This window comes from Indicator indicator, chromosome 12 (genome assembly GCF_027791375.1).
Source record: "Indicator indicator isolate 239-I01 chromosome 12, UM_Iind_1.1, whole genome shotgun sequence".
Classification (NCBI taxonomy): Eukaryota; Metazoa; Chordata; class Aves; order Piciformes; family Indicatoridae; genus Indicator; species Indicator indicator.
In genome coordinates, this window is record NC_072021.1 from 10,328,693 (window position 1) to 10,338,787 (window position 10,095).

Here is a 10,095-nt window from a genome sequence, read left to right on the forward strand (position 1 = left end):
GCTAATTGTAAAATTTGCTTCAAGTACTTTAGAACCTGCTGACTAATGAGAGTTAAAAATACACCTTTCTCCCTCATGCAGATGGATTTTTGCATTAGATATCATGTATTTAAAATGTGCTTTTCCCTTAGCATCAGACAGGCTGCATAGATGGCTCTGATTGTGTATAGGTTTGCCAGGAGCTGAAGGTTTGGGAGGTTGAACTTTCCTCCCAATCCACATGGAAAGCAAATCCCATCTTCCCAATGGAAGGATAAGGCAGAAATTCCTTAAGTACAAACTCACAAATACCTTGTACAGAAATAATCCACAGAGATGGCTGTTTGGGTCTTGCTGCATTCTTAGCTAGTCAATCACAATAGCGCCAAAAATTTCTTGCCAGCTCCCACATGCTTCTCTGACACAGCTCCTTTCACATTCTTCCTCAGCTTCCTCTTATCTGCGATTAAAAAAAAAAAAAAGAAAGAAGAAAACTAAAAAAAAAAAACAAAACTCCTCTATATTTATTTAAATAACATTAAAGCAAGTATGGAAAATGTCAAGTCTGGACAGCAGCACAAGCAAGAATATTTCAGGCTGCGGGGAAGCCTCAGCAGTTCTCCAGTTTAGTTCCTAGCTCTCTTGTGGCATCCCTCCCAAACTCACTGAGATTTACTCATCCTTTTCTAGTTCCTCAGAAGTCCTCTGCCACAATAGCAATAGATCAGAGGTGTAATTAGATCTATATTTTATACATAGTTTTATAGACTTGTTTGTTCATTTTTAATTATTATTCCAAGTAGCAGCTCAATTATTCTTGACTACTTTCCATCTTGTGATCACCTTATGCTTGTTAGACTCTCTTGTTGTGAGCCTGGCAGAAAAAGACAACAGTTCAGATTTCTTCTGTTGGTTTGAGAGTAGATTACCTTTATTCAATTTCCTATGATGTCATAAAATATCCTTTGAAACCTGTGGTGTAAACCTGATTTAATCTGGCATGAGAGCTCTTGGGAACCACCTCTGATGTTCAGAGATCTTCCTCCTGCCCCTTGCAAATGCCAGTGGTCAGCTCTCAGGTATTTCTGTGCAGACTGACATGGCAGAGAAAGCTCATCCCAAGCATGGTGCCTCACATGGCTGGAACTGGTCCACTGAGGTGCATTCCAGGATGATGGAGTGCTTCTCTACAATGAAGATGAGGATAGAAAGGGTGGGCCCAGAAGATGTGATCATTACAGTCTCAAAGGCTTTAAGTGCCCCAAGATATGCATCAACGCTTGCTCTTGGAATGAATGACCCCTTCAGGGAATGATGTTGTAGAGGAGGGATATGAAGTGTGAGGGTCTGGGCTGGCCAAAATATGGGCTCATAATATAGATGCTTTTGCAACATTAGTATATGCCTGTTTTCTTGCCAGCTCGGCAGAGGGCCAGAATTTGGCCCTAAACATTTAATGAAATCACTGAGATTTATAATTAGAAAAAGCAGAAAAGAAAATAGGAAAGGGAGGAGGGAAAAGGAAGAGAGAAAATCGTACAAAAGGCATCTGATTAAACCAGTGGTAATTACTGATATTGTTTCTCTCCAAGCCAGGATCACACTTCAAAATAAAAAGTGGAAGATAATTTTGTTAATAATTTTAATCAGCTTCCTTTTCATGAAGGATCAGAGAAAACTAATAGACAGCTTTCCAAAAGACAGATGATTTGTAACACCATCAACTCAGTAACTGAAACAAGACACCTATTCTATCTCTCATTCGTCTGTAGTAACGGGTTCCTCCAGAGAGGAACAATAGACAGAGATTGAAAAGCCTTGATTTGACCTAAATGAAAGATATTCTTTGCTAGCAGATGCTTTATCATGTAGCCTATTTTTTCCTCTCTCTCCCCAATGGGCTTTACAACCATGTTGTCCTCTTGTTTTCAGTCTTTGTTTCCTTTCCTGATACCAGGTTGAAGCCTGACTGGCTTAAGCAGCCCAGGGTATTCTCTGAGAGGAATTTGCTCTTGTTTCCTTGGCAACAGGAGCCACAAAAAGCTCAGTAAGGCACATTTTTGAGCAAGTTTTTTTTGTTTTCCTTTTAGCTGTTCTCATCTAGGCATCAAGGAGAGAGGAGCTGGTTAGGTTCAGATTAATCAGGTAAACTGCATTGAAAGGACAGGGGCAACATTTGTCTGATTTCTGAATTTGGCAAACAATGCAAAGCTGCCACCACTGTTAACATCACCCCTGGTTGCCTCCCAAGTATCAATAATCTTCATACCTAACAAGATTTGAAAGAAGAATAATTACAATGCCAGCCACATAATTTCATTTAACTTTTACATAGGAACTAATGACTCCTATTTTTAAAGGCTACATGCCTCATATTAGTGGGCCTTTCAATATAACTGCTTCCTGCCACTGTTTTCTTTTATTGAGAGAAGTCATGTAATGCCCTTGCAGATGTGCTACCAGCTTGGCATAAACATGGTGCTCTAAATCATGTGTAGTACAATAAATCATATGCCTGCCATTATTTTAATGCTTTGCAAATCTTTGCATTTGTTTTTCTCTGGAGTTGGAGGAAACACAGTAGGAAGCAACGTTGTGAAATCCTGAAGAATTTCATTGTCAGTAGAGCTGCTTGAGAAACTCTCCTCCTCCTCCTCCTTTCTTTCTGTCATTCTGAAAGGAAATATTTTGTTTAAAATTTTGTTTAAAACAAACAAACAAACAAACAAAAATTCCCTGAAAACCTAAATGTTAATTTTTCTCATTGAAAGTCCCAAAGTGAAAAGATTTTTTTTTTCCCCTTTCACTTCATTTTTCAATGCAGGCACCTTGGGGGAAAAAATAATAATACAAAACAAGAGGTAAAAAGTGCTTTCCCCTCTCTATTCCTGCTGTTGCCACACCACTAATTTCTCCAGTTTCTGCTATAGCAAGGTTTGGCAATCAACATTATTCTAGTTATTGAATGCAGTGTGGAATATTAGCTGTTATTCTCCTCTTTCAGCCATATGTGAGTTTGTTTTTCAGGTTCCAAAAGATAATCCTTCTTTTTTGGGGGGAAATTTAAAACTTTCTGAAACGAGATCCTTCTGTGCAAACTTTCCGTCGCTGGTGTCAGCCAGAAGCAGTATTTTTTAGGTTTGTATTAAAAGCATGAGCAAAATTTGGTCCATCTTTCAAGCAGTTTACATGCATAACAAACATAAAATAATAAAACACCCCAACTTTTCCTTTAAATTCTCATTAGACCCGGTTTATGTGACACTAAGGCAAAACTTTGGCTTTATAGAATACAGTCTGTGCTTTTCCATCTCAGAGTGCAAGGAGTGGGAGACAAAATAAGTATCCTTTCTTGGCTCCTCCATGGAACCTGATTGTTTTCAGCTAGACTGAATTCTTCAGTGTTTTAGGAGAGTTACTAATATTATCTCATTATAAAACTGGGAACACTACTGGATCTGTTAACTGATTCATGCCTCATGGAGCATCCCACTAGTGAGCATAATTCCAAGGACATGTTACTTCCTGGCATCTTCTTTCCTGCTATAGATAAGGAGAAATGGGCTTCACAGTTGTTAGGAGAGACTGCACCACCAATTCAATGTGTGGCTAATACTAAGCAATCATTGTTATATAATTGTTATTTTGCTACCTATTTTTCTAATGATCAGTTATCCAAATGGAGGGGGAAAAAAACCCCAGGTCTATTTTGCAGTTGCTCAGTCATAACTTGATTATAATTCATTCAGCAGCAAGCATCACTTAGATCATACCCGAGTGCATACATACAGCAAATATTTTTATTGCATATCAGATCCCTGTCCTGGTAGCATTTGCTGGGCTTAAAAACTGAACTGCGTCAGGTTCAGAGCATGATATATCCTATTAAGGAGACTTGACTAAAAAGAATACTTCTCACTGACACAGAGGCTTAACAGATTAATGAATTAGTCTGTAATACCTTCTCCTTCTAAGGGCTGGTTCAAGTTTTGCTGCTGTTACTTTGATTAGCACTATCTCCTTTGGTGCTGAGCCAGGCAATTTTGTGTATTGATGATGCTAGCATTTCTTACTGCTCTGAAAGAAGCAGAGAAAAAAAAAAAAAAACAACAAAACAACCCTGCCCTATAAAGTCTGTATTGATCCAAAAGCAAAATTGTAAACATAGCCAAAAGAGCTGTATTCTGAAAGGAAAAAGGGTTTTTAATGGTGTGGAACAACTGATGTTGTATCCAGCCCATCTTTCTTCTTCTAAATATATAACATTGCTAGTATGTTGTTGAATATACTTTATATCAGTAATAGCCCTCTGAAACTCGTTTGTTTTGTGGCATTACTGATATTATAAACCATAGTGGTTTATGTTATTAACTGCCCTCTGTTTACCTCAGATTGTTAATCAGAGAGCTAGCCATTAAGTGCTGGCATCACACGATTTCTCTAGGAGTATTGCTAACATTTCTGCTGCAGTCAGGAGGCTTTTTCTGGCTTAGCTCAGCAAGGAGGAAGTCTGTAGCTGATCAAATGTGCTCTTGCATGCAAGTGTCACAGCAGCTGATGGAAATTAATACGAAAGGGAAAAAAATCTAATACAAAAAACATTATTTTAAACCCACTCTTCAAATCAATGCTGAATATTGGAAAGGAAAACAGGATTCTAGAGCACACAGCTCTTACACACTGACCTACACACAATTGCAAATGGCAAGCTGGAAGATAGAACATCCCATTCTGCCTCACTTGAATTGTCATCTTTAATTAAAGAAGTTCTGTGTCACGGATGACATTTCTCAAATAAATGTTTCTCAGAGTCTTGGGGAGAGGAGGGAAAGGAAGCCTGGGAGCAGTGCTTTTGGCTGTTTTCCCCATACAGATTTAAGTGGTCAGTGTTGCAGCATTTAGAAATTGGGCCAAGAAATTTAGGGCGGGCAAAAGAGATGGCACTCTATGTCGAAAGAGCAAGTGTATTGCAGTGCCAGTGCATGGCCCTGTGCTGTGTGGATCTGAGGGGTTTGGGCATTGCAGCCTCTCTGACTGGAAGGACACAAAATTCTCTGGCTTCCTGTGAAGAGAGAAAAAGTTTTGGTAAGACTGGGGTTTCTTTCCTGCCCTTTCCCTCTCCTCCTTTTATAGGAAGGGCCAGTAAAGCCTTCAATAAAAAGCTCAGAAAGAGGCCCATAGGGTACTGTGGATGAGGCTTTGTTTTCTCTGTTTTATTAATTTTATCTATTTTCACAGGGCTTTAGAACTCAAAAGATTTTGCTTCATAGCTGTATTGGTTTCCAACTATACTACATCGGTAGTTCAACACTTCTACTTCTTTATTTCTAGTTCATGTGTTCTGATCCACCACTCACCTGTTGTGGAGATAGCTATATTTAATGCCTGGCTTATCATAGTCTACTTCCCCTGCATTGCTTAATATAAACCTTCAGCTTGTCATCATATTTCCTATCTTCTGCCACCAGTATTTGAACGGTCTTTACGTCTCATCAGTTTCAAATCCATCAGCTAGAAATAGAAGGTGTTGACAACATTTTCATTTAGTCTCTCAAAGAATATTAAATCTTTTAGTAAACTGATTTGTTTCAAAAGCATGCTGTTGGAAAACAAGTTCTTATACATTTAGAACTCAGCTTTAATTTTCTTTCCACCATTTTTTTCCTGGTTAAGTCATTCTCTTGGTTAATGCAATCAGATAAAATTGGAAATAAAATAAACTACACTGGAGATAAAATCGCTGCTATAGATCTCATTTGCTCTCCAAAAGGATCATTCAGTCAATGCCAATATTTTTTTCAGTTTCTTGTTGATTTTAGAAAATCGCACCCACTAAAACCTTCTAAAACACTGTAGAAAATGATGTCTATTCACAATCCAAAATAACAACCATGAGTAGACTTCATATGTGCTAATCATGTTGTGAATCTTGAATATACTTCTGAAAAGCGTAGGGTGCTAAAATAGAGATACTTTGAAGTTAAGGACCTTATCAATACAATTTTCCTTTTTAAGTACCTGTTCTGCCAAGCTTGGGTCATGTCTGACATTTATCTGCTTCTACTCCAGCAGATTTCTGTTATGTTCATTCCTTTAATTTCCAGCTTATTTTTGTACCCATTTTCCACTGACCTGATTTCAGAAAATGCTTAAGCCCAAGCTTAGTCTCCTTAGTCAGTGTTCAGAAGTTAGATGTCTCTGCAAGTGCACTTTAAAGCAAAATTTTGCTAATGCGGTGTTTCTTTATCTTTGCTTTGATGTTTCTCTTTCTCATACTAAGCCTGAATCAGGCAGAAACAAGCAGAAAGCCTGAGCTTGTGAGACATCAGTTCCTATTTTCCTGATCTGAATAGTTTGGATGGATAATTTTCATAAACTTTGAATGTTTATCCAAAGTGAACTTTTAATCCATTTTAGTTTATTTTGTGTTCTTGTGTGTCATCTTCCTGATTTTGAGATTCTTTTTGACTTTCATAATAAAGTGTATTTGCCTGATGGAAACATTGGGAAATTTTAATTCTGTTTTCAATTAGAGATAAACAGAAATCAACCCTCTTGACCTCAACATTTCTAAATTTTGAGGAAACTTAGATCAGAGTCAGTGTCAGGACTTCTTTTTTTTGCAATCTCTGTAAATTCTGGATGAACTTTATTGTGTAAATCATAAAACCCCACTTTTCAAAGTGATAATTGACAGTGTGGTCCTTATGAGTAGAAGTAAGACAGACAAATTCAGAATAATAGGTGGAAAAGAGGGTTTTTGTATCATCTGCTAAAAATTTGCTGGTTTTAAACCTGTGGAATTTGATTATAACTGAAAATATTGCCTGTAAATTTTTCAGCTTGCTTCTTTTCTGAAGTGTTTCATGTGAAAGGAATGGAAGATAGATGATGTCCCTCAGACAAGGAGGTCATTGTGTAGCCCAAGCTCATTAACATGGTAAAAAGAGCTTTGAAATTGTTTCAAGAGCCCACAGGGCAAAAGTCCAAGGGCAAGGTAAAATCGAAACAGCAACAATAACAATTATTGATCTAAGCACGGATGGAGTCTGGAAATGAGCAGAAATCAGAAATGCTGCTGCAGGGACAAGAATGAAAACAGCAGGGGAACCTGCTGAGAATCTGTGCACAGGATGTAAAGATTCAATGGTTTGAGGATTGAAACAATGACATAAAGTCACAGATGATGGAACATAGCACCACACCGGAATGCTGGTTGCAGAAGAGAGCAGCTTGCATATAAGTCAAGGCAGAGCCAAAAAAAAACCCAAACAAAACAAAACAAACAAACAAAAATACCACCCAAAACACGATTAGGTGCTACTAAATACATCAAGGATAGTTATGGTTGTAGAATCGTGTGCTCGTTTAAACCTTTCCCAGTTATATTCTTCTTTGGGGTTTGTGCTTCTGTTTGTTCAACTTAGGCATTAGGAATTTTTTTTTAAGAATAAAATCCATGTGCTTGTTTTTCCTAAACCATGAACCTGATGACTCCTTCCTTCCTTCCTTCCTTCCTTCCTTCCTTCCTTCCTTCCTTCCTTCCTTCCTTCCTTCCTTCCTTCCTTCCTTCCTTCCTTCCTTCCTTCCTTCCTTCCTTCCTTCCTTCCTTCCTTCCTTCCTTCCTTCCTTCCTTCCTTCCTTCCTTCCTTCCTTCCTTCCTTCCTTCCTTCCTTCCTTCCTTCCTTCCTTCCTTCCTTCCTTCCTTCCTTCCTTCCTTCCTTCCTTCCTTCCTTCCTTCCTTCCTTCCTTCCTTCCTTCCTTCCTTCCTTCCTTCCTTCCTTCCTTCCTTCCTTCCTTCCTTCCTTCCTTCCTTCCTTCCTTCCTTCCTTCCTTCTTTCCTTCCTTCCTTCCTTCCTTCCTTCCTTCCTTCCTTCCTTCCTTCCTTCCTTCCTTCCTTCCTTCCTTCCTTCCTTCCTTCCTTCCTTCCTTCCTTCCTTCCTTCCTTCCTTCCTTCCTTCCTTCCTTCCTTCCTTCCTTCCTTCCTTTCTTCCTTCCTTCCTTCCTTCCTTCCTTTCTTCCTTCCTTCCTTCCTTCCTCCCTCCTTCCCTCCCTCTCTTCCTTCCTCCCTCCCTCCCTCCCTTCCTTTCTCTTTCTTTCTTTCTCTTTCTTTCTTTCTCTTTCTTTCTTTCTTTCTTTCTTTCTTTCTTTCTTTCTTTCTTTCTTTCTTTCTTTCTTTCTTTCTTTCTTTCTTTCTTTCTTTCTTTCTTTCTTTCTTTCTTTCTTTCTTTCTTTCTTTCTTTCTTTCTTTTCTTTCTCTTCCTTTTTTTTTTTTTTTTAATTGAGGAAAATTTCCACACATAGTTCCATCAACCCCATGAGATAAACAATTGAACTGTTTTGATTTGATCCAGTAGAGGGCAATGACACCTATACACAATAGCTATTTCAGTCCACCATGAATAAACACTTAAAGATACAGTCAGAATAATCACACCACCCTCCTTTTAACCTTTCAGACATCAGGTTAATTAGGCAGAGCTCCAGTTCATACACATATTATCCCAAGGGAACACGTTATTGTATATTTTTCCTTTTTGATGTACAGCTGCAGTATTAAGTTAGGCATGATTTACATATATGATGTGATAATTAGGCCTAGGAGCCAGGATGAACCCATATACTGTGGGTAACTGGTTTAGCTTGAATAAGATAAGCTTGAAGATATTACATGAATATCATCTTTATGATTGAAAACATGATAAATATTGCATATTACTGGAAATGTCACCCTTTGGCTGTGCTAGTGGCAGCCTCAAACATCTAATTCTCTCCAGTAATGGTTTATTCTATTTAGTTGTGTGTGTGTGTGCGTAATTATTATTTACCCTTCATTTAGCATAGTCTGTCTCCTAAGGAATTCACCATCTAAATTAGTCACCAAAAGGTGAGTAGTAGGTAAGAACTAGTTGAAGGAAGCCAGATAGAAAGGATTTGTCTCAGTAGGTCATAAACTGCATTTCAGAAACATCTCCTTTATTATTTCAAAAACATCCACCTGTATGCATTCAAATAGAGCCTCTTCTTATTCTCTTTGTTGATGTTGGCTAGGTGCATTCTCTACAGACTACTGTTAGTTATTATTTTTAAGACAATAAACAAGACATTTCCGTAATTCAAGGTACATTTTCTAATTAAAACCATTGGCCTCTATTACAGTTTCATTTTATCTTTCCTTGCAGTGTTAAATCCGAGACATATTACAAACTTATTAGAGTAGACCCTTTGTTTGGAAGCTATTTACAGAACAGTATCCTCTACCATGCCTTAAAGAGAGTAATTAGGGTGGTTTATGTACTTTATGTTGAAACTGTAATGAAGTTATGAGGAGATTTCATATAAGAAGCAAAGAGTTAATCCAAATTCTTAGAGATGTACCATTATGTATTGATTGTGTTGTTTACATGGTGATGTACATTGATTATTATTCAAGCTCTGTGTTAAGAAGCTTGTACTGCATTCCGGTACAATGACTGGACAAATAAGCTTAGGATGCCTCATTACTGAATGCACACTGTTGATGAGCATGCTTACCTCTCTACAGAAACAGTTAAAGGACAAGGTAACCAACCTGAAGAATTTGCAATCTACTATTAGATGCATGTGATGATCACTAGGGCAAGGGATTAGAGAGATAAGGCATAGGGGAAAGTTTAGAGAGGTTGTCGTCAAGAATCTGGTCATTTGATGACTCATTCTAATCATGTGCATGTATTGACACTTCTTAGTAAATAAAATATTATACCTGGGAGGGATCTCTGTGGTTTCAGTTGAAACAGGTTTTGATGAAGCATTTATAGAAAGTCAGATTCTGGAAGAACAGAATTGACAGACCAAGGTGGAGATGAAAGATATCTGAGGAGGTAGTAATTAATAGGATATCAAGACTGGCATCATTTGCAAGCAGAAAGGAAAATGGAATAGTAATATGAATGAAGACAAAATAAATAGTCCTTGAGTTCGCATTTCTAGAATTCCTTCTCAGGTTACCATTGGCACTAGGACAAACCTGCCTCCCACAGAGTTTGCATCTAAATCCTCATCTGAACATTGAGAAACAGCAGAGGAATATAGAGGTTACTTCAATGAAAAATTATTTGTCATACTTAATAAATA